Source organism: Myodes glareolus, chromosome 15, assembly GCF_982192425.1.
Source record: "Myodes glareolus chromosome 15, mMyoGla1.1, whole genome shotgun sequence".
NCBI lineage: Eukaryota > Metazoa > Chordata > Mammalia > Rodentia > Cricetidae > Myodes > Myodes glareolus.
Window position 1 is genome coordinate 63,539,621 of NC_142040.1, and position 25,902 is coordinate 63,565,522.

A 25,902-nucleotide genomic window follows, 5' to 3' on the forward strand; every position below is an offset into this window, starting at 1 on the left:
GGATCAGGGAAGAATATATTTCAACTAAGGGAGTCATTTTAGGGTTTATAGGAAACTTGATTATATATGGTATCCCAGGACCAAGGAGAGATCCCCAGATTGTTCTCTGGACAGAGGAGAGGGTGCCTGAACCGGCCCTGGCCCACAACCATACTGATGAATATTTTGCATGTCACCATAGAACCCTCATCTGGCGATGGATGGAGATAGAGGCGGAGAACCACGTTGGAACACTGGACCTAGCTCCCTAGGTCCAAATGAGAGGCAGAAGGAAAGAGATCGTGAGCAATGTTGGCTTACAAATTACAATCCATCAACAAAGAAAAGCATGTTAGGAATTGAAGTGAAGATAAGGGAGAAAGGCAGTTGTTGGATGGGTGCAGGCTTATGATCAGCTACTCCTGTCAGGGTCACTTGCCTGGGGATGGTACCACTTACTTATCTGCCTGCCTGAACTCACAGTTAAGAAAATCCCTCCAGTTAAGAAAATCCCTCCGATGTGGTCACATAACATCCTGGTGGAAGCAGTTTAATTCATTTCTCCCCAGGTATTTCAGGTTGAAGACAAAAACTGATCAGGGCACCGGGAAGTCCAGTAACTGAAAAATAAAATAAAAACAACAATGCTAATCATGATATTCGATTAGGGAAGCCACACCTTAGCATCTCAACATGAAACAAGCAACATAAAGCATGACTTGAGCAAAGCTGAAAATCTGTGTTGAAGTGGCTTTTAGTTTTTCTAAATAATTGTGACCGATGACTCAAAACTCAAATTACAACAGATATACTTAAATAAAAACTACTAAAAACTTTTGAAGTTTTAGAAGTAACAGCTTATAACTTGAGTTATTTCTTCATTAACATTGATAATATGTGTATGGTGGTTTTATATAACATAGGTTTTTTTCATGGGAGACTCTTTCTTAAACTTTCTTCAAACTTTAGGCATTTGTCATTCTGTCCAGCATTTATACCAGCACCTCATCCATTTTAATGAGCATTGGTGGATATTCTTACATGTCCACACATGTATTGGAACTCCAAAATCAATTTTACTCTCAGCAGGACGCCACTTGATACGTCTTCCAAGGATGAAAGTAAAGTGAATTCTCTTTTCATTTTACCCCTTCCTTGAGGGTCTAAATCGTGGGCCTCAGAGGTGTTTGTAATATCATTATAGAACGGTAAGAAAATTGCTCTGAGAAAATACTCTGTTGGCAAGCACAAACACTACAGATGTGGCTCTTCCAGCTGCATGCCCAGTGCTGTCCTCTCTCCCACTCGACATAAAACTATGACATAGTTTGAACTGTGCACTCTCTTCATTCTACTCTCTCTTGGAGGAGGATGGTCTTCTATTGGATTCCTTGATACTGCGCTAACTACTTCTTTCTATGCAGCAGCAGAGACACTGCTGAAGAGCTCATTCCGCTCAGACCTATTTTAATGTTCACTGAACAATGATAAATATTTATAAAACTCTTCACCATCTTAAGCCCAGGCTAGATATTTAGAAAAGAAGAACTAAATACAGATTTTTCACTTGTGTGTCAAAATAACAACTCCCCTCTGTCCTTTAAAATAAATGGAGTCATTTTCACAATGCTAATGAGGCAGCAAGGAAGGATCCATTCTGTGTTTAAAGACAGCTCTGGTGTGATGTGTGGAATGATTGGATAGAGATATCAACTTATGTAGAGAGACTAATTAAGAAATGCATTCGTGTGTGTTAAGAGAAAGATGATAATAAACTGGGTAAGAATATGTCAATTGGAGTAGGAGGAGGTAGATGGAATTGAAGAGGCTATTTGGGTTGTCAAATGACAGTGTAATGTGCACTAGATGAGAGTGTGGGAGGTGGAAGACTGGAGAGATTCCTGATGCCTGAACTGGGTGACTGCATTGGTATTTCTATTGGTCATTAAAACAGTTCTAATGGATAAAGATCTGTATTTGGGGGAATACATAATGATTATTTCAATTTTTCTAATGCTAGATTTATGATGTAGAAAAGAAATGGGGATATTTAAGTAGGCAGTTAGATATACAGTCATGGGAGAGTTATTGATGAATGAAGCAGATGTGGGAGACAGGACATACATGGAATTTCTTGAAGTATCTGAAAATATTGCCTGTGTTTGAATACTGTAACACATACTATAAGAGAGGGGATGGTATTGGAAAAGCATGACCAGAGAAATGATGATAAAAATCAAACTTTTCTGTATATATAAACTTAGAATATGCCTAAGATGGATTGATGAAGGATTTTAATAAAACCTCCTGTTAGAATGAAAGATATAAAGTCAAGTTAAAAATGAAAAAGTATAGAAAGTTAAATGTGTATGCACAAATCTGCCAATATCTTGTGTTGTAAAGAAAGAGATATAGTCGTATTTGTTCAGACATTCTAAATTTCTATTAGTTAAGCTCCCAAGAAAAAGAAAGAAAGGTTCTACCTCCATAGTTAAAAAAATCATCAACATAACCAAAATTTAGGCGAACAAAATAAATAGAATAATTCTATAAAACAAAATAAAATTGTAAGCATATTATATTTATTAAAAATCTACACTTAACATTTAAAAAAAAGTGTGTGTGAGTGTGTGTGTATCTGTATGTGTGTGTGTTATACATCCACCAGAGTGCAGTGCTTTGGGAGAAAACACATCTGAATTCCAGAGAGCAGAAATTTTAGCCAGTTGTAAACTGCTGAGAACCAAACTGAGGTTCTCTCCAGTGTGATGCACTGACTAAATTTCTAAGGAATCCAGTCTTTCCAGAAGGGCTAAAACAGTTATTGTAGGAAACAAGAAGCATTGTTAGAATTTTTTTTCTCAAATGGTTGGCCTCGAACATGTTATTTACAAATCTTCAAGAAAGAAGAATTACATTTTCTTAACTTGATAGCATAATTTCTTGTCTGTTCTCACCAAACTGTTTCCTTATAGTCATAGTACTTTTGGTTTATATATTTCAAGTGTGTCTTTCAAGGACACACTTGAAAGAGAGCTTGTTATTTATGTACTTAAGTGGTAAATTCACCAATGTGTATTATCATATAAGTATGTTGGTTTATATGGCAGTTTTATAATCTTAATAAATATATTTTTTGTTTTGTTCCAAAGAAATATGATGATTTCTGATTGTTACTAGATTCTGATTTTTGAACAGACGTAAGAAAGGAACCCAGAATCCTATCAATTCTGAACCATGACCTGTTAGGAGCTCTGCTAGGAGGGAAAAATAAGCAAAAGAGGAAACTCCATGTGTCCCTGTGCAGCATTGTTCTTTACTTCTTATGCCTTCTCACATTTATAAGCCTTCCTTCTAGCACCATTATAATCACTTTGTGTGCTGATACCATTTAGATTTCGCAGTGCCCAGCAAATTGCTGTAGACATATTGGCCCTGAAAATAAAATAAAAATGTCTAAGTGCTCACAGAATTTTATTGATGTGAATTTGAACATAGGCAGTGCATATTCTGCTTCCCAGCAAACCTGTACTTGATATGCAAAGTGTTTCCACTTATTCAATTCCCTTGTGCTGAAAATTAAAACCCTGAGGGGCAAAGGTATGATTATAAATATGGCATGCACTTTCAAGAGCTGGGCTTCTACTAGTCGATCTTAGCTAAGAATATAAAAGTTCTATATTGTAGCTGAATGCTCCAACAAAATTAACATTCATGGGAAACACGGCTGCTATGTACCCTCCAAGAACAGATTGCCCATAACATGCTCTGTTTGTGATGGGATATTAAAGACCAGCTCTCATAATTTTTCACTCCACATTTATAGATTCGTTTCTGCTGACAGAGTTGTGGAAATGTAATTAAATGTTTAGTTTAATTAAAATGGAAAATAAATGCTTGTTCTCAGAAATTCACTTCAGTCCTCCAAATAGAAAACATAAGAGATTATGTGTCTCAAAAGCATGTACCACTGGCTCTCAGTATGTATTCATTTTTATAACACTCAGATATAATTACACACATATATTAAGCAATTCATAAAACTACATTATCAGGACATTCTTGCTGAAGATATATATTCATATGCTATATGAGGCTTAGAAACACTTTATACAAATTGACGTGATGCTGTGACTATTGGGAAGGTTGATACTGTACCAGTGGTCAGCCACTTCTGCCTATAAATAGAGTGATATTTTACCCTGCTGATCCTTATGGCACTGTTAAAACTATTCAAGCCTTCCACCATAGCGTTGGAGCACCAAGGCTTTAACAAAAATGAACAGGATTATGCTCAAATGAATCTTCATTGTAGACACTAAAATGTAAATACCATACACTCTTTTAAGTCCACAACAATCTTACTGTTTAAACACTATATACATACATACATGCATGCATGCATATATACATGAGTACACACACACATATATATTCTTAGTTCATAAACCATACAAAAGTGTGTTTGTCTCAGTATATAATGAAAACTTTACATGTGCCTCTTATTTTATGAGTTTATAAAAAGACAAACACACATACACATTCCAATAATGTGGAAAACGTCAGTCTTTCTGATAGGTATCCCAGATCAGGTGCTCTCTCTTCTGCATGTGTGGCTAATTTACACTCAGTTGTGCTTTTGCTCTTTCATGAACATTTGCCTCATTGCTCTGCTTTGATCAGTCATTCTCCAGTATCTCTTCAACACTTAACAATTTCATGGGTATTTAACTCATATTTTTGAACACACATGAATGTATCATTTTCACTAAAATCATTTTAGAAGTATATCAAGAACACATCTCCTCACGACTCTAGTTTCATAATTTTTCTTTTCTTTCGCAGTCAAGACTTCAACTCGAAGTCTTTATGTCTTTGATTTATTTGAGTACATTTCTGATTAGATTCTCGGTTTTCTCACCCAAATTGTGAGCCAAATAACTTTCCACCATTAATTCAGTAAGTCAATATTTTTGTTTATAAATTGAAATGGGATATTGACATGTATTAAATATTTGTTTACATTTGTATTTTAACTCTTTTGATTGCTTTGAATATTTCTGTATAGCCTTTATTTATTTTTTTAAAAAATACTTTTTTTATAATTTTCTTGTTGCATGTAATTCACTAGTGTTAAGCAATATCGACATGATTCACAACTTATGTTTTGTTAGAGTTCATAATAAACTACCTAAGAACTGGTATGATTGTTTTTCATGTTTGAAATGGTCATATAGATATATTTTATATTTTTTTTGTTTTTCTTATAAATTAAACACATTTATTTTCAAGCTAATTCCAAGTTCAAAATTTCTGGTGATTTTGAAATAAATATTCACTGTCTTTTATATTTTGTATATTTATATTTCACAGAATTACTCATTTACCCAAGAAATTAATTAGGCACGATTTGTTCAAAATCATCATGTGTTTAGTGTTCTTTCTTTCCAAGTGGTGGTGGTACACACCCTTAATCCAAGCACTCTGAAGGAATAGGCAAGCCGACGTTTGTGAGTTTGAGTCCAACCTGGTATCTTGGTTTACAGAGAAAGTTTTAGGACAGCCAGGGCTACACAGAGAAGCTTTGAGGAAATATTTTGTTTCCTGAAACCCACTGCCCATCTCCTCTAATAACAAAAATATTTCCTCAAAGCTACATTCCTTAGAATCACCAGCTGGCCTTAGTCTTTTTATTTCTGCTTAACTAACTGTAGAACCATGTCTGATAGTATGTGAGTCTGTAGATGTGTGCATATTTACATTTATACACATAATTTCAATATGATTTGAAATTGTTGGCAAAGGACAACAATTTCAATGATGGTTCTCATCAACCCTCCCCAATCCCCTCCTCCTCCTCTGTTCCTCCCCTCCCCTTTACCCTTCATGGTGGCTGGAACAAATGCTAAGAGCTCACATTTGCATCTGCAAACAAAAAATGAATGTAGTTTTGGAGTTGTGTCTCTGAAATCCTGACTTCTAGGACATACTTCTTCAACAAGGCAATTCCACTAAACTTCTCCCATATACACCAGCAGCTTGGGGCCAAGTACACAAAGAATTTCCCATATTATTCATTATTCTATATTAAACATATTTACTTTTGCCTAGTTATTCATGGCCATAGAAATATAATTGTTTAATGAAGTCATAAAATATTAGGCTGTTATGAAATTGTATGAAGTTTTATTTCTCTGATTTAACTGTTCCTTTAGTGGAGGAAGGCATCTTTAGATGAATGGCATGAAAAGCTATTTAAAACTTTTGTTGATGCTCATGTTGTGAGAGCAAGGCAGGCTGTGCGTGTATATAATTGCTAAAATAATGAGGATTTCACATAGATATAATAAAATCCAACTTACTATGTTATGGCAAAGAGGTGTTAAGGTTAGTGGATAAATGAATAAAGTAGAAAATGACCCAGGGATCTAGTATTGATGTTGAGATGGAAAATGAAATGTCAAAGTAAGGCATACCAGATCAACTGCAATGGAGAAGTGAAGATGAGGCGTTATGGCAAAATCATGCCTATCACAATACCTAGCAAAGACTAACGACTCATGGTGCATCAACACATAATTCTCCCTCTAAAATGGTATGGAAGCAATACACACTTTGTGGAAAGAAAACATTGAGTCTTGATGATTTTCTTGTAGGATCTAGCATCACAGGAATATGAGTACAAGAACAGCACAGAAAACAACTAAGGCTCTAGAATTGCTATCTTGCTTAGTAATGATGTTGAGGTTTGTAAATCGATTATAAACCCACCATTTGCAATTTATGGTGAACTTATTTGAGAAGTGACTTTGTCATTAGTTGGAGATCATCTGCATAAAAGCATAGATGCAAGAATTTTTTGCTAGAATCTGTTTCTTGTTTTGTTACATTATCACTGCTTTATAAATTAAATTAATATCGATTCAATCATGAATCGTCAAAAAAGAGAAAAGTGAAGATTTTGTCATCTTACAAAAGAAGCACTAGTGCTGGAAAGTGTAGTTCGATTATTAAAAAGAGCCAGTTGTCAACTTGCCGTCTCTTTAAATCTGAAGGCAGAAGGATTTGAGGAACAGCATATCCTCAAGTAACTTGAGCTCTGATTGAACAGTGCTAAATCAGTCTTCAACCTACAACCTTCCAAAGCTCACGCTCCATGTACTCACTCTTAATGCACAGTGAGGAAAATAAAACTCCAATTTGCATAAACATGATCCATGCTAAGTCTTTCCTTTTTTTTTAAATTTTAGTGTGGGAAGCATCACTTCAGTTTTTAAACTGATTACTCTTCACACGTCTGTCATTGTCCAGCCTCACATAACTAGTCTAACAGATTTTTAACACACTCAGTTCAATTTGGGACAGGCTATACAGATAATGGTTCAAAAGGTCTGAATGAGTTAACATTGTAGCTAAGTAATATGCTAGTAGTAGGTAATTACTAGAAAACACACTCAAGAGGAGATTTGCAGGGTTTTGTTGGGTTTAATTTTCCCCTTTCTCTGTTTCTCATATGCAATGTTGTGGTTTATAGGTCCTGTGACTGACAGGCCAATCCTTTTTATCTCTGGTGTCTTAAGTGTTTGCTCTGGAACTCTCACAGACAGGAAAATCTGTATCTTTCTTGAGAAGATTGTGAATGAAAGCTGATCCTTCTTTAATCTTGGTTTTCACTTTTCAGACAAGGAGGTGATTTCAATAACAAGCTATCTTAACAAATGGACTGTATTGCTATTGACACAAATCACATAGTGTTTTGGTTATGCTATCTCCACTTTAATGCAGTCTTAGCTGTGTCTAGCAAGATGCTTTTTACTTACACACATAACACACACTAACAAACACATATATCATAGTCATCAGTTTATATTTAAGATATATATATATCCAAAGTGTATTATATAAGATTATATCATATCATATATATCCAATATATATCCATATATATATATATATATATATATATATATATATGATTATGACCTTATAATGGCTACTTCCCCCATGTATACTATGCAGTAGGTACAGTAATATGTAAACTGCACCTTATCTTTCCCTGTCAGTCTTATGAATTCTCTATTGGAAATGTACTAGTACACCCTTTAAAAGAGGCAAATTGAGAGCAAGAATTTATGAATGGCAACATATAAAATACATTGTTTAATGTAAGTTTGGCCAAATTCTTCACACTTGATTAAAAGTTCACACAATAGTTTTTGTTTAATATTTTCCAGTTTAAAAAATCTGACCAGAGATGGACTGAACATTAAGCAACAACAACAGAGCTTACTACATATTCCATATTGTTCAAGGAAAATGTCACAATGGGTCAATTAAATGGAAACAATGCAAATGGTATAGCAATGGGAGAGTTGTAATGAGGAAAGTAAAATTTGAAGCCTGGTGGATATGTTCCTGATAGGTTTAGAAGGTTTTAGAAGAAGGTATTCTGGCTTGAAGAATGTGAGGCGGAAATAATCCATGCCTTAATTACTAGTTAGGAGTAATGGGAAGAGCATATGGTTAGGGACAATATGGTTGAAGCTGCCAGCTCTAACAAATGAATATTGGTGGCTTGAGGAAACTTTAGATCGACACTGAATTACAATGATAATTTCACTTAGTCAGTGACTTAAAGCCTAAATAAATGTAAGCTTCAGTATGTCTATAGCATTATGGGAATACTGTAATCCCACACTTACTTGAATGTGGACACTTTGAAAGCCAAATGTAGAGTAGACTATTCAATGTCTGTATTTTCAGGATACCCCTGATCTGTACATGTAACTCTTAGCAATTTAATGATCTGAGAGGATGGAAATCAGTTGATTTAGTAATTACTGGGCTCAGCGGGTTAGTTATTTCAACACAGTAAATAGACTTGAAGTATAAGATGGAAGAAAGAAGGAATGCTAATAGTCCTGAAAGAGAGGCAAATATAGTACATTTTTCTAAACAAATTTCTAAGACTCTCAAGTTAATAATAGAAATATGCAATTTATTTGTAACAGAATTTCTGATTCCATTAAATCCTCTTTCCTTTTTAACTTAGTCTACTCTTTCTGAGGTTTCCCTGAGTTAAAAATAATCAGACTTGATGATATGTTCCAACTTTTCTTTTAAGGTATGTACATGTATGTTTCCTCTCGTGTTTTGTTTCTAGAGATAAAAGTATCTTTTAACATATAGATGTTCCTACTTCTTTGTGAGCCTCAGGAACTCATTTAACTTTTATTTCAAAGTAAGGCAGTGTAGTACAGTTCACATTTCAACCTCTTGCTTTCCATACAACGTTTATTTCCTCTATGAATAATTACACATGCTCACTCCTTGGCAACTCTCTCATAAAGCAACATTGAATGAGGAAGGAAATGGTAACGTACAGCTAATCATGTGCTCTGAATGCAGATCAAGTTTCTCATGCATTAAAATAAAAGGAAATTATGAGACTTCATTTGACAATTTTGTGTGCTGTAGAATATGCAAATTCACCATACACTAAGAGCTAATTTGATCTATTTTTAGCCGTCCTCCAGTACTGACCAAACCTTCACAAGGAGTTCATATATTTCTACTTTACTCTGTTTCTGAAGCATGAAGTATTTGTTTACTAATCAATAATACATATGGCTTCAAACGAGTAAAATGACCTGAAAAATTTTAAGTGGAAGATTTTTTTTCTGATCATGTAGTCTAGCTTCTTCATAAATGCTGCCTTAATCTTTCATCCTCTCCCTTCTCATTCTCACTGCTTCCCTCTGTCTCACCTCTCTTTATCTCTTCTGTATTCAGCTACTTCAAACTGTTCCATCCAGTAGAATTTTTTATCTTGCTCATTATTATTTATGTGGGCATCTAGTAATACATAATACTCCTATAATTACCATGAATTCCAAAAATGTCTTAATACAATATAAAATTTTGCATCCATTTACAACTGTTTCGAAAACTTCAGCCTGGCCTTCTCCTGATTCTTAGAGGTGTCTTGAATATGGAGCTAATACAACATCCATGTATTCCAATCTAACCCCATTATGCTCACTCATGGTGTTTACAGTTTTCTTTCCTCTACTCTGAAGATCATATCACCTGCTTCTTTTCTTTCCAGTAACAAACAGACCTTGTAAATGTTGTCTCATTAACTTTTAAACTTTTTAGTTACAATATAAATAAATTATTTGCTCCCTTCAACTTCTTCCTTCCCATCTCTCCTATGTTCCACCATTTTGAATCTTCTGAAAATCACAACTTCTTCTTTAAAAATGGATCTGTAATTGAGTAAACAAAAGCAACCTGTTCAGTCTGTATGCATATCAACTGAATATTGACCACTTGGTACTGGATTACAAAGTGTGGACCCTCCCCTACTGATCCATTCTTCTGGGTTTTGCCCAGTGCCTTCAGTAAAAATAGACAGATTCTTTACTTCTTCAGTTTGTATTTATATACCATGAGAAAGTTATAAATTACCTTGTTCGACATTATATTTTTAATTCACCACTTTTTAAATCCTATATTATAGAAAAATAATTCATCTGCTGTAACATGATGGCCGGCTTGTTGGGGTTTCCATCCCGCCCGGTACCCCACAGCTTGCAAATCCCAAACAGGACTCCATAAGGTTATAAACTAATTGGCCCTTAGCTCTGGCTACTTATTAGCTCTTATAACTTATGTTACCCCATTATCCTTATCTACATTAGCCACATGGCTCTGTACCTTTCTCAGCTGGGCCAGTTACATGCTGCCTCTTCGGTGATCTGTGCAGGAGTTCAAGAAGGAGCTTCTGCTTCCAGAATACGCCCAGTCTCTTTGCTCCACCCCTACTTCCTGTCTGGCTTTCCCACCTACACTGCCTGCCTGGCCAATCAGCGTTTTATTAAAATATGATTGACAGAATACAGACAATTCTCCCACACTAATCTGCTTAATACAGAGCAATAATCAACACCATATACTCAGTCAAAATAAGTTCAATGTGTTTTCCTCTAAGGTATAGAACTAGATCTCCTGTTGCTATGTTCATTCTTTCCAACTTTGACTGGATTTTATTAGAGAACAGAATTGGTTTTCTTTTTATTTTTTGTACAATATACTTTGATCATATTTTTTTTCTTTTCCCCTACTTCTCTCAGATCCTAACCACATTCAGACCTAAATAATTCCTCTCTTTCTCTCCAAATAATTAAAAAAAGATAATTTTTAAAAGTCAGTCATACTAAAAATACAAAAACAAAACAAAAGACAACCAAAAAAAAATATCCAAAAAACAATAAAAAGCATGGAGTCTTTTTTTTTTTTTTTCCTTTTTAAACTTCCCTGGGGTTTGGCTGACAGAAATAGTGACAGTTTCTTTTTTTTTTAAAGTAAATTTAATTAAATTATAAAAGTTTCCATTTCCGCCCCCCCTCCCAACACCCTCCCACTCCCCCCACTCCCCCTCCTCCTCCCTCTTCGTCCCCCAGGGCAGTCAGGGTTTCCTGCCCTGTGGGAAGTTCCAGTTCCTTGCCCCTCCCTCCAGGTCCAGGAAGGTGAGTGTCCAAACAGACTGGATCCCCAAAATCCAGTATATGTAGAGGAAACAGGTCCCAGTGTCATAGTCAATGGCTTTTCAGAAAGACTTCGGGCCAGCCACAGTCAGAGAATCCGGCCAAATTCCCAGAATCTGATTAGATCACGTCCTCGTTCAGTCCCAGTCCAACTGGCCTTGGTAAACTCTCATCAGATCCGTTCCCTTGTATCAGTGGGTGATAGCATCCCTCGCAGTACTGATTTCGTTTTTCATGTTCTTCCTCCTTCTGCTCCTCATTTGGACCTCGGGGGGCTCAGTCGGGTGCTCCAATGTAGGTCTCCGACTGTATCGCCGTCCTTCGCCAGATGAAGGATCTGGGACTCTTGTCTATTTCCTACCTCCTGGTGGGTAGCTAAATAATCTTCATCAGGTTCATCTTCTTATTTAGCTTTTCTAGGATCACGAATAATAGGCTCAAAGACCTTTAATTATGGTTAGAATCCACTTATGAGTGAATACATACCGTGTTCCTCTTTTTGGGTCTGGACAGTTTCTTTGGAGAAAATTGATATTCCTTTCAGAGCAGGTGCCCAGTAGTTTTATATCATGCATCTTTATGTCTTTAGTATATTATATCTTTTAAAAAATATAAGATTTTTCCCACTTTCTCTTTTATCGGGTTCAATGTGGTTGGATTTATTTTGAGGTCTTTAATCCATTTGCACTTGAGTTTTGTCCATGGTGATAGATATGGATCTGCTTTCATTCTTCTACAGGTTGACATCCAGTTAAGCCAGCACCATTTTTTAAAGATGCTTTCTTTCTTCCACTGTATAATTTTAGCTTCTTTGTAAAGAATCAGATGTTCATAGGTTTGTGGATTAATATCTGGGTCTTCAATTCGATTCCATTGGTCAATGTCTCTGTTTTCATGTCAATACCAAGCTGTTTTCATTACTGTAGCTCTGTAATAGAATTTGATGTCAGGAATGGTAATACCTCCGGAACTTCCTTTATTGTATAGGACTGTTTTGGCTATCCTGGGTTTTTTGTTTTTCCATATAAAGTTGATTATTGTTCTCTCAAGGTCTGTGAAGAATTTCACTGGGATTTTGATGGGGATTGCATTGAGTCTATAGATTGCTTTTGGTAGAATTGCCATTTTTACTATGTTGATCCTCCCAATCCAAGAGCAAGGGAGATCCTTCCATTTTTTGGCATCCTCATCAATTTCTTTCTTCAAAGACTTAAAGTTCTTGTCAAATAGATCTTTCACTTACTTGGTTAGAGTTACCCCAAGATACTTTATGCTATTTGTGGCTATCGTGAAAGGTGATGTTTCTCTGATTTCCCTCTCTGCTTCTCTATCCTGATTTTTTTAAGTTGATCTTGTAAGTGCCAAATCACTGAAGGTATTTATCAGGAATGGAGAGGGCCTTAGACTTCCCACAGGGCAGGGTACCCTGCCCTCTCCTAGAACTGAAAGGGGGGAGGGTGAGTAGGGGAGCAGGAAAAAAGTGAGAGGAGGGGAGAAAGTAGAAATTTTGAATAGAATTATTTATAAAGCAATAAAAAATTAAAAAAGAAACTAAAAAAGTTTAAACATTTTTATCAAATCAACCCTGAATGTCTCTGGTCTAGTTATTTATATTCCTCTCTATTACCACTTTTATCTTCCAAATTCATGCGCTCTTTTATTTTAATCCAATGAATTAAGTTAGAGTGCCCTGTGTTTTCATGCCTGTAAGACAATTCAACAGTGCATGGGGACTGGTACCTGTGAAGAAAATCTAATCAACAATCTCAGTGACTATGAAGTTCCAAAATATTATCAACTAGGGATAAGCCCTATCTTATCATGAGCCTTCTACCCCCAGCCGAATGAGGAATATTGAGATTGGGAGAAATTGTTTGACCAAGGTAGAGACACACAGACACAAACACACACACACACACACACACACACACACACACACACACACACACATATATATATATATAGTATGAATTTTAGTGAGAGCAAGAAAGAATGCTTGGAAAAATTTGTAAAGAGGAAAGGGACTGTGGGAATGATTGGTTTTTTTTGCTATTGTAGTTTGCAAATTTCATAATTTTATCTTTCTTGATCATTAAATATAATCTGTTTAATAATTTAAAAAGTACAAAAATATTTTAAAACATTAAAAGCATTATCTTTTACATATACTTCTTCCTTTGAAGATGCTTTGTTAGTTTCTTACTTCATTTTTGAATATTTTGTTTCATTAATCCTTAGGTATTTTTAATTATTTGTATATTGAACACATTAATTTTTTGTCTCATATGTAGGAGGCAAAGATGGCTTTCCATTCTACAACCTCTTCATTTGGTTGATGATTTTATGTGCTGTGCAGAAGCTTTAGAGTTTGATAAGTTCATATTATTTATCAATTGTGGATCTTAAAGCCTGGCCTACTGTTTTACTATGTGGAGAGTCTTTTCATATGCCTTTAAGATTAAATATATTACCCACTTTCTCCTAGAAGAGATTAAGGATATTAGGTCTTAGGTTTGTGCTGTGGGAACTCCTTCAACCAATAGTTTTTAAGATACTTGCCCACTTGGCCATGATCTCCCATACTATAAATGCAGCTGTAAAACTTGCACTCTCTTTTTGGCTGCTGGTTTGGGTTCCTATTCCCTGTTCATGCAGAGGATTGTGATCTGTCAGTCTACCCTAAAATAAAGAACCTTTTATTACACTTTAGTATATAATTCTGAGCTGGCATGGGACTACTATATAGCATCCATTTATAGGTTTAGAACCTTCATCTATGTGGAGTTCAGTTTTCTATAGCATGACAATTGAGGATCTAATTTCATTTGTTTCATTTGTTTCATATCCTATCCCTGTTGTTCAGCAGTTTTTTTGTTTGTTTGTTTGTTTTTTTGTTGAAGATGATACATGTCCTTACCTACATTTAATTGTTTGCTTGTTTTGCCTTTTTTTTTTAATAAAACACTATCCAAAAGAAATTAGGAAAGAAATGGTTTATTTACCTTGGCCTACATGTTACAGTCTACTACTGAGGGAACACAAGATGGGAACCTGGATTAAGGAGCTGAAGAAGAGACTATAGAGGAGTGATATTTTGTGGATTGCTTGCAGCTTCCTGCACAATTTGTTTTCTTAGATAATCTAGGGACACTTGCATAGGGTGGCATTATTCTTGAGTTAATCCATCCTGTATGAATCTGTTAAACACTGAGCATACATTACAATGAGCCAACCGGAATAAGAATATTTTATAATTGTGGTCCTCTCTTTCTGGTTACTTCAAGTAGACAACTTAGAATTTCCATTATAGATATTTCAGAAGGTTTTACTGCTAAGGTATATTCTAGCTATTCAGTCATGTTTATATTTGAATTTTGAGATCAGTTTTTCAAATTCTGTCTACCGTATTTCCATTTCAGTGGATATTGCATACAAATATGTTCTATCTCACAGTTGGAAGTTCCTTTGAATTTTTAAATAATTGTGCTGAAATGGAGTTTCATTAAGTTCAGAAAAAGTAGTATGAGGCCATAGTGGTATTTCTAGAGAATAGAATAGAACAAAGAAAAATGAAAACAAAAAAGTTTAATAATGCAAAACAAAGATTAAATGGTATTAAAAGAAGAAAAAATAGGAATAAGTATTTAGAAAAAAGTAAAAAGATATATGAATAATTATTACTGTTGACACTTCCTAAAATATATACATATGTATACATAAAAGGAATTTAACTAATGATACTCCATAATAAGTGGCCAGTTCCTTTCCCTATACATTATCAATTATTGATGAATGAATAAGCTTGAAACGGTATAGGTAAAATCTTTTTTAAGTTGTCATTGTGATCTCATAGAACTCTGAGATATTAAAGATTGTTGCCATTGCTCTGGAGCACCCTTGAGATCCCAGAGGAGAGGGATTCTGTTTCTGAAAATGCCATATTTGTGTGATATGGACCATAGATAAATAAAACCAGTACAAAACTGAATGTTCTGACTACGTATAGTCACTGCTGGGAGAGAAAAGCATTCAGTAGTCTTATGCAGATGAAAACTCTATGATATATAACAATGACTGCCTCATAGATATTCTCATTGGTAAGATATTGCTATGAATGTTATCAGGTTATTCAACCATTTGTTTATTGAACTTAATGTGGAATTCATTCCTGGTACTGGTAACTGGGCCCAAAACTCATCACTCATGAGTTCTTAGTCCTGAAGGAAGAATTTACTATTCTACTGTAAAGAAAATGTAATAAATTATGAGGTCCAAATTTAAAGAAATATTCTTTTAAGTTGTTGGTAATTAATAAAGACAATGACGATTATACAATTTTCAGAGAATGTGGAACTATGGATAGTTCAGCTCTAAATGGGACACTTATTAAAATCCCCTCACTTCAAAGATAGGAATCTGCATTTACAGAAAAGAGAACACCAAAAGCAGTGCACATACTTTTGTGTTAACACTTGCAAAGTGAGTGTATGCATGTGTATATGTGTATGTGTGGTATGCTGGTGTGTATTTGTCTTCTTCTGTAGGAGTCCTTTTGCTGTCATAAGAAACCCTGTAAAGCACAAAAGAAATAGACTTAACATATTCTTGAGTGTTTTTCTATGTTTCTGGGGAACTTAAACAAACTACATTTTACTTCTTTTTACATTTGCTGTTATTTTATATTTTAGATATCAGTCTCCACTGATCAGAATTAGTAGGACCCTTCTTAAATTTCCCATTACCCAAATGGGAAAAAAACATCTTTTTTTCTTTAGTATCATCCCATTTTCTTTCTATTTTTTTTTTAAATAAATGGGTATCAATTTCATCCTTCTCGCTAGTGAAACATTGTAAGTAACTAAACTCTTAATATTTATCTACAGTAATCAGACCCTGCACATAATCAAGTGATGACATCTCATCATCCTCCTTGCCTTTCTTTTAATCATGGCCACATTTTAACAAGAATGTAATTTTCACACAGTAAACATTGGCCTCTTTCTAGTCCTTTTCTGTCTTTATCTGCTCTCTGAACTTCTCTCCTTTACTGGATTTTAATAAACATGTGGGCTCATCCTGATTCCTGTTCTTCTTATTATTTCTGGGCAATTTATTTCTATCATCCAACTCACACTTCCCCAAAATCTGTCCTCACATGCTCAGGAAGAATGGAAAAGCATCCCTGTGGTTTCGTAGCCCTCTGCGCTTGTCTCTGTTATTGTATCACATTACAACGAAATGTTGATTTTTAAGATTCCATCATTCTATGATAAAATTAAATTGTGAATTGTAATTTTCCGTGGTTTTATTTGATAGATAGCTACTTGACTGCCCTGTGCAAAACTGAACCAGAAAACTTACATATATTATTGTATTTGTTTGCCATGTATTTTAGATTTTCTATTTGCATAATCATATATAGTCGCCTATATAGTCACTAATATATTGTATTGTCACATACTAAACGTGTTAATGTAGGTATATGATAGAATGACGCTAGAAGTCTAGAAATAAGGGCATTAAATACTATTCAATGTGATATCTTCTTAAAATAGTCTATACATTTTGTTTATCTTCTCAGAAATGTCAGAATTCAGTAGTTAATCCTGCCCTTGGGAACAGAAAAGGGAATATACACACAAACCACCACAAATATGAGACATTCTGTAACAGTAGTTGCCTACTATATATTCTGTGGAAGTGTTTTAAAATTCACGTAACAGAATTAAATAATTTGATTTTTATATAGTAATATTTACTGCATTTTCTTGGAAATCATAAATTCTTTTAAAAATATTTTTCTACACACTATATATATTATATATATATATTATGATTATCTTCAAAGTCTACCTTTCTAATATGCCTGATATCAGCTCGTTGCACATAAATTTATATTTATTTTTTATGTAAAGGTCTTTGCAAATAATTTGCATTTTATTAAATTTCAATTTGTTAATTTACATCAATAGATTTTCTTCTTTCTCTTGATCTTGCTTAATGAACTTCCCTCAGCACTTTCTATCTGGATATTACATGCCTTTCAGGTATATATGTGTTCAAATACAAGTATTTTCTTACACATATGCATGCTCATTCACACACATAAACATTCATTTATTCTAAGTACATGAAGGAAAAGCTGCAGAAATTTCAGATGAACTTCTAATGTTCCTATTTGACTAAGTACTAATATAATTTAAGTCCATTATAATCCTCAATTAACAATAATATGATAGGGAAATGGATGTGGAAAGAAATTTTGAGAAAAAACAAGAAATGGTCAATAATTATTATAGTAATCACATTAATAGAAATGGAAACAATGAAATATTAATCTTCAGATATTTCATAACCAAATTGAAAAAAGTTATTGCTCAGTCATAACGAAGATATAATTAATATTTTACTAAGTTCTCTTTAATGGTGTTTAGAGTAATCATTGTTCTAGATTGTAACTGTAGTTACAATTTTACAGTAGGTAGAGATCTAGGTATGGAATCATTAAGTGGTTGGTTTTTGTTTTGTTTTGTTTTGTTTTACTCTTTTGCTTGTTTGTTGCTTATTTTTCTCTCATTCAGCACATCCTAACTTCAGTTTTTCCTCCTTCTACTCCTCTCAGTACCCCCTCTGCATCTCTTTTCTCTCACAGACCTATCCTCTTCTGTTTCCCTTCATAAAAGAGCAGGCCTCTGAGGAATGTCAAGGCTTGATGAGGCAAACGAGTAGGAGGAAAGGGATCTCAACAGAAGGCAAAAGAGCTAGAGACAGCCCCTTTTCACACTACTAGGGGTCTCCCCCAAACAACATGCTGTACAGCCATACCATATATTCAGGAAACACAATATAAACCCATACAGGGTTCATGATTATCAGTTCAGTGTGTGTGAGACCCTATGAACCCTGCTTAGTTGATTCTGTTGTCTGTGTTTTTGTGGTGTCCTCATACCTCTGACTCCTAAAGTCCTTCCTTTTCCTCTTTCATGGAGTTATCTGAACTCTGTCTAAAATAGGGCTATCGGTCTCTACATCTGCAGAGCTGTTCATTAAAGCAGACAATAGCAAAATTTGTCAATAACCTTAGGATTCACTTAGATGAAAAGGATTAAATACATTATACCACAAAAACATTACAGAAACCAATGCTGAAAATTTACTAAAAGTGTTGAACACAATATTTACTTAAATAGACATTCTGACAAACACATCCTCAAAGTCAAAGAGATATGGAGAGTTTTTCCAAGTTCTTGTAGAAAACAATTATAGATTTAAGAGTCACTGCATGCTACTGACCATCTTTATATATCACAACTTACAATAACTAATTTAATGCATTTCTGAAATGTCAAGGATTTAATATCTAGAAGTTCTGATTCATTAAATATTAGTAAAATAAGCCTAGCACTTATTAAACTGAGGTTATCAAGTTGATTTTAAGAGTTTCTTATATTTTATAATAATTTATACTGAGTTCAATAGAATATATCCTAGAGGGTCAAGCACTTAAAGTGCCTCAGGATCACCCAAACATCAGTTTCATTATATTGCATCAAGGAGGTAAACACAGAAATGAAAGGATGAACAGAGTGAATACTACCCCCAGGATATTACACAGACACCATAGTTTCTCTTTTAATAATAAACTCCCCACTAAGAATTTTTTGGTTTGTGATTGGCTTCTTCTCTGCTGAGCATAGAAAGCAAATCTAATATAATGTTACTAACCAACCTTTACTGTTTCACCTAGTTTCACCTAGACATCCTCCAGACCCTTTTTATAAGTTGAGAACTGCCAGAGACTTTGGACTGTAATAAAATTGTGTAAGACTTGTAAAAGCTCACCTGTTTGGGGATAGCAACCTAATCATTATAAAGTGATATATTGAGACTAAAGTTTCATGCTTAAAGACTTCTGTAAATAAAAAGATATCAAGATATGACTTGATCTATGTCTTTCAGTGCTAACTTAGAACTTCCACATCACACTGGTGCTTCCAAAATCCTACTAGAAACTGGATGGACATTAGTAGTGTGACTCAAACAGGTTACACAATATCTCAAACAGGTTACACAATATAACAATATAATCAACACATTTACATAAACCTTACTAGCTTAGTATGTTTCTAATTCATTGTAGACAGAAATCTGTCCCACCAGGTACCATAGCTTATCAGTCCAAATAATCACCCAGAGGCTTATATTAATTATAAATCAGTTGGCCTGTTGATCAGGCTTACTATTACCTAACTCTTACAACTTACATTAACCCAAAATTCTTAACTGTGTTTAGTCATGTGACTTGGCACCGTTTTTCAGTAAGTCATTTTTACTTTGCTTCCTCTGTTTCTGGTTTGCAGCTAAATCTCTTCTTTCTTTTTCCCAGAATTCTTTGAGTCTAATTTCCCTACCTATACTTCCTGCTTAGCTATATTTCCTGCTTAGCTCTTGGCCCATCAGTGTTTTATTAAATCACTGATGATTTAATATGTATGAGTGATTTAATAGTATGAGTGACAAATCTGTAGAATCTACAAGAGCATTATCCCACAGCAACACATACGTAATGATCCTAGGATATTTTAAAGAATAAATTTTATTAACCCAAAATATTAGAAGCAAAGAAAATCCTAAAATATAAATATTTAGATTGATAAATAATGAGCCAGATTAAATTATTCCAATATAGAAGGCAAAACATTACTACTTGTGTGTCTTCTAAATTACCTATGAAAGAAATTAGACAGTATGTCCATTCCTGGAGTAGGTAAAGCAAATAATTATCATCATCAACAATGGTCATCTTTTAATCATTCATGTGTCTACCTAAAATGAGACATGCGAGGACTGATAAATTTGCCCTCTGTTTTACAGGCAACATTCATCTTATCATGGCTTCCATAATCAGTGGTCTTAATCCAAATTTCTTTGAATGGACATTAAGGTGGTTTCACTAACTTATCATCCTTTGTGTTTGTTTATTACCAGATTTATTGCATATCTACATTATAGATGGAGATCATGAGGTTTCACCAGGTTTATCAATGAGTTGTTTCTTCCTGAATCTTATGTCTTATCTATCATCTATTTATCTATCTATCTATCTATCTATCTATCTATCTATCTATCTATCTGTCATCTATCTGTCATCTATCTGTCATCTATCTATCTACATATCTATCATCTATTTGTCTATCTTTATTTATATATCTCTTATCTATACAGACATAGGTATAGACATATATGACCTCTCCATTGATTGATCAATCAATACATCCATCTGTCCATCCAACCATCTATGCATTCATCTGTCTATTCATTCAATTCCATTTTTTCTCTCACTCTGGATAAGCCTAGTTAATATAATAGATAATTTTTGTAGTCATTTACTGCTAAAGACATCTAACATATAAGTCAACAATAATTTTACCTGTTGACTTTTTCTTAGATTTTGTGTTCCAAACTACTGTACAATGCTTCCTCTAATTATCAAACACTTTTCTAATTGATACATTGACATGTTTTAAAAATTATTCTGTTTAATTTAATAAGTGTGTACCTATAAATAACTTTAAGGAAGGCCTCATTAACCAGGAGTATAGTTGGTATTGACTTTTAAAATATGAATAAGACAGGTGTTGTTGAAGAAACTAAAAGTTAAAAGTAGTGATCATGTGCCATTCCAGGGTAAAACCAAGAACTTTGAGATGTTATTTTTTGTTTTTTTTTATATAAAGAAATAGAATGTCATGTTTCTAAAAAATAGTTTGATTAGAATAAAAAGACAAACATGATAACTCTTCATAAAATAAAATGTTGTAACTAAACTATCATTTCTTAGATCTAGAATTCATTGAGATGACTGGAAACTATTAGTTTACTAAGGATACCTAATTGCAATTTGTGTTTTGAGAATTTAGAACAATGATCTTTGATCATGTTCACCTTCACTTAGCTCCTCCCAAATCCACTCCTTGAGCTAAATATATATTCTCGTTACCATACAGCTGATTAATTTAGCAGATTTTATTGTAATATAAATAGAAAAATCTTTTTCATAAATATAAACTTAGAATTGTCTCCAATACATATACTTAACCAATTCCACTTTTGAATCCAGCTATGGAATATCTGTTTTGCTGCATGGATATTTTACTTAAAGTTTTCAAAATACATCTCTGATGGTGTAAAGATGGCCCTCTTCAAGGCTGCTCTTTCACATTTGGCATATCTGTAATGGAAAGCCATACTTCATTCTCAGATGGTTGATTTCACAGGATGATTGGACTATTTCCTCTTCAAAGTGTTCTCACCAATCTTTAACAAATTACTTTAAAATTTTGGCAAACCAACTCATGGTTAACAATTAAAAATTTATAGAATCCATACACATTCTGGCTCTCAAAACTGCAAATCATTTGCTTGCCCTTACTCTTTACATTTGACTTTGTTTCTCTAAATTCTCCCTTTACTTAAAGAATTTTAAAAGCCTATCATGTAAATCATTACATGAATGTAAATATATATATACATATATAATATTGCTAAGATTCAATCCATAAAATATGATTTAAATTTTGATGTATTTTCAATTTCCTAAAAATTAATGCACTCATTCTATCTGAAATCATTATTAATTTTGTTAGAATAAAATGCTATCAAGAAATGTAGAATGATACATAGATTATAGATAGATAGATACATGATAGATTATAGGAAGATGATAGGTAGGTAGGTAGATAGATAGATAGATAGATAGATAGATAGATATCAATAGAAGCTCATTATTGCTTTTTGCTTTACCAGTTATCAATACTATGCCATCCAACAAAACTCTCAAGAGTGATTTAGAATTTTATATACATTAAATCCAAGTAAAATGAATTTAGTGATTGATATTTTTATGTGGAAAGGAAATACTCTGTTTTAGTCATAATTTATTCATGTTTAATTGAAAGGTTCTTCATAGATACCTTTCTTTTGACTCTAGTGCATTATTATTGACCTATTACCCCATATTTTAATCTGAAATGCCAAAATGAGTCAAGATTAACTTTATTAGGTAAACTGTAATAAGAAAAGTGAAGGTGCTACTTTATTTATTCTTTAATTATTTCACATAAGAATACCATGTATTTTGATAACATTCACTCCTTACTACCCATGCCTTCTCCTTTCAGACTCCTTGTCCTCCCCAATGCCTCCCAGTTGATTTCCTTTGTTAAGAAGAATTATCGCACTGACTGTGCTTCGTGCCACACTACTATGTGTATGACTAGAGAGGCGATTTCTCAGCTGTCACAGGGCAGCAGCTATCAGCTACCAGTGGCTCCTCAGCTACAGATAGGGTCAGTCTCTCAAGCGTTCTTTACCCATCCATGTTGTAAGTTTGGCGGGCTTGATGATGAGCAGGGTCTTCTGAGATTGTGGGTCAACAAACCAACACTGTCACATCCTCACGAAACCACCTCAAAGCAGTCCAATTCATTCACATACATTCTGTCCCTCTTCTGTGGTGCTTCCTGCTCTTACCATAAAGTAGTGTGATATATTTCCATTTGTACTGCCTTTCTTTCACATCGTTTTAACCAAAGGTATAAGAAGTACATTTTCGCTGACTGAAGTAATAATGTTTCTGATTTTTCCCACATAAAATCAAATAATTAATTGCATATTATTATTTAGAAATTATTTGAGCTGATGGATATGCTAATTCGATGAAATGTGAAGGCCTTTTCACAACACATATCAATACAAAAACTGTATACCTTAAGCATATGCGTTGGTTCATGAGACAACTCAATAAAGACATTCAATGATGAACTAGTTTTCCATCTTTGTTCCCTTGGCCCTTCCCGCTGTTGAATTGCAAGAAGTGGTGGGAGTATCTACATACATTTTTACAATCTTGTTTCATTTGTATTTGAAAATATAATATTCCTAAATTTTCACAGTAAAACTAAGCGTGTGACAGCATCTAAAGTGACAATTTTCTGAGGTTCTCTCTCAAAACCTTCAGAGTTTAGCACTAAATTTTGCCTTTCTAGTTTCTGTAGTCTGAGCAGCATCAATCTAATGTTGGATGCTTCTCTGCCACCAGCTAAAATGATTCTTATAACTCTCCCAAGGTAACAAAGGAAGGGCTCAGTATGAGAAATGTCCATGCTTTCAGGTTCAGAGATTAGCACTGTAATAAATTTTGTTGACTGAAATACATGTCTAGTCCTTTAAACTAATCTTTGAAATAAAAAGAAAATGATCAACTGTTTACTACCTGGCCTTCCCCAGGGAACCTTGACCAAATTAGTTCATTTATTGTCTCTTTTGAAGCCTGAGAACACACCCCATGTACTTGATGACCAACAGGCTCACTTTCCTATTACTGGAGAAAGTTGACACCTGTTCAGAACATCAAACTTTTAAAGCCACTTATGTACACTGCACATTTTATCGTGGGGTTTGGAGAGTGCCTACAGCCCTTAGACTGAGGGCAGTCATTGATACAAATCATTCCTCGATGAATAGATTTGTTTCAGAGCAACGGAGTGTCGGTTTGGCAGTTCAGAGCAAGTCCATGTAGACTCGTAAGATGTGTCTCCATTCTGTTCAGTTGCTGTGGTCTTAGAAATGGAAAACCACAAGGGTGATAATAAAACCTTGTTTTGTTTTTAATAAACATTTTCATTTCACTATACTAGAAGCAAAATTGGTCTTTTCCTGAAAATGCTATGGTGTGAAATATGAAAATTAAGCTACAGGTCTTTTCTGAAATCAAATGCTCCTCAGGACAAACCCTTCCCTTATTAGTCAGTGCCTTAGTAGCAAAGTAAGACATGATCTTGACTCTGTTTTTATATTTTTTAAAAGAATCAAAAATATATTAGTCTGTATAATTCTACTTGTATGTATATTTTTAAGACTGACCATACATTGAAGTAGCATTATACAGACAGAGCAGTTTATAATTATACCTTTGAACATATGTGTGTGTGTGTGTGTGTGTGTGTGTGTGTGTGTGTGTGTATGAATGGATGGATCTGGAGAGATGGCTCAAAGTTTAAGAGCACTGTTTGTTCTTCCAAAGGTCCTGAGTTCAATTCCCAGCAACTACATGGTAGCTTACAACCATCTGTTACAGTATTTGGTGCCCTCTTGAGGAAGAAACCTGATCATTTGATCTCATCAATTTAGACCATGAAACCCAATATGGACAAGTTCAGCAGAGTCATCACATATGGGTTGCCCATGCATGCTTTAGCATTGCCAGGGCATAAATTTCAGTTTCAAAAATTTATATTTAAATACATATGATTACAACCTGCTATATATACATCACATATATAAATACATAGTGTGTGTGTTTGTGTGTGTGTTTTTAATATGTCTGTGTGTGTTCATCAAAAATTAGTGAAAAGAAAAAGAGGCCATGGACTTGAAAGAGAGTATAAATTATAGAAGAGATGTGGGTCAAAATGTATGGGTAAAACAATGTAACTTCATCACAATCTCAAAATTTTCAGAAATATTTTTCAATAATAAATTAGGACACAATGTAAAGAAAACCCTCCACGTCTATTGGGAGCCCCAAAGGAGAGAATAACCAAAGCCGGAGAGAACACTGAGTCATTATTCTGACACTGTTCCTTTCAGTGTCAGATACTTTCCCTCAACCACTTTAAATGTTGGTAATTTCCATATTTTAATTGACTTCTTATATCTTTCTTAGGCGTAACTTAGCACCTCAATGTGCCAGGCTTTCACAATAAGGAGTAATTGAATGGCAGCATTTCCATCACTGTTTGTTTCAACATATCAACCTCCAAATGAACGGAAATGGCTCTGCTAGCCACATACTCCAGTGAGATAAAGACAGTCAAATATAAAGAAGTGGATGCTAAATATTCCCTCTGCTGCACTTTAAAAGTAATATCACTTACCTTATCTTCTCAAATGACCTTTCTCAATGCAGAAAAAAAAAACTAAATAAAAAGGGACTGCTACAAGTTAAGTAACCTTTGTCAAACACTTACCATGATTTAGTAATAATTGCCTAGATATTTTTACCGACTCTTCACAAAGAAGGTTTTTGAAAAGGACTACTTTATCAATATTGAAGAAGTCGCTTGAGACCGCGGGATGCCATATTCATCCGTATGGACATCAGGAGGAAAGACCAACCTTACTGCACACCCAGATGCTTTGCACATTAACAAACCTGAATCCTTTGCACACTCCCTCTGCTAAGCCTGAGTAATCTTTCCTCCACTAAAGCACAAGAGGGGGTCACTTGTAGGTTTAACAAATATGTATCCAAAGGAATGCTAGTCTCTTGGTATTAGTAATGATCGAGAATGTTATGTCAGTGTTACTATCC

At 34.3% G+C, this 25,902-nt stretch overlaps 1 protein-coding gene across 1 annotated transcript in view; it reads left to right on the forward strand.

Moving 5' to 3' along the window:
* The window catches only part of Cdh18 (cadherin 18), an 840,836-nt gene that overhangs the window by 432,837 nt on the left and 382,097 nt on the right, over window positions 1-25,902 (forward strand). The gene's annotated exons all lie outside the window — the stretch shown is intronic.